This window comes from Crocuta crocuta, unplaced genomic scaffold, assembly GCF_008692635.1.
Source record: "Crocuta crocuta isolate KB4526 unplaced genomic scaffold, BGI_CrCroc_1.0 scaffold312, whole genome shotgun sequence".
NCBI classification, from domain to species: domain Eukaryota; kingdom Metazoa; phylum Chordata; class Mammalia; order Carnivora; family Hyaenidae; genus Crocuta; species Crocuta crocuta.
Genome location: NW_027527378.1, coordinates 1609188 through 1609394, shown reverse-complemented (window position 1 = coordinate 1609394; position 207 = coordinate 1609188). Strand labels below are relative to the sequence as shown.

At 35.7% G+C, this 207-nt stretch overlaps 1 protein-coding gene across 1 annotated transcript in view; it reads left to right on the top strand.

Moving 5' to 3' along the window:
- The window catches only part of EIF1AX (eukaryotic translation initiation factor 1A X-linked), a 19777-nt gene that overhangs the window by 9233 nt on the left and 10337 nt on the right, over positions 1 to 207 (top strand). The window lies entirely within an intron of this gene.

Sequence of the window (207 nt, the reverse complement as noted above, 5' to 3'; positions counted from 1 at the left end):
ATGGGTCAGGGACCTCATTTTTGTAAATTCCTCAAAGATTTCAGTAGAACAGTGATATAGTATGAAAAATCAAAACAGCAAACTCAATGATGGTAACTTTATACAGATTCCATCTAAAGACTCATTTACATCACCCCTGTTGTTCTGCCCAAAATGTTTAACCTGATCAACAAATCCAAATTAAGGGAGACTGGAAAACAAATGGCC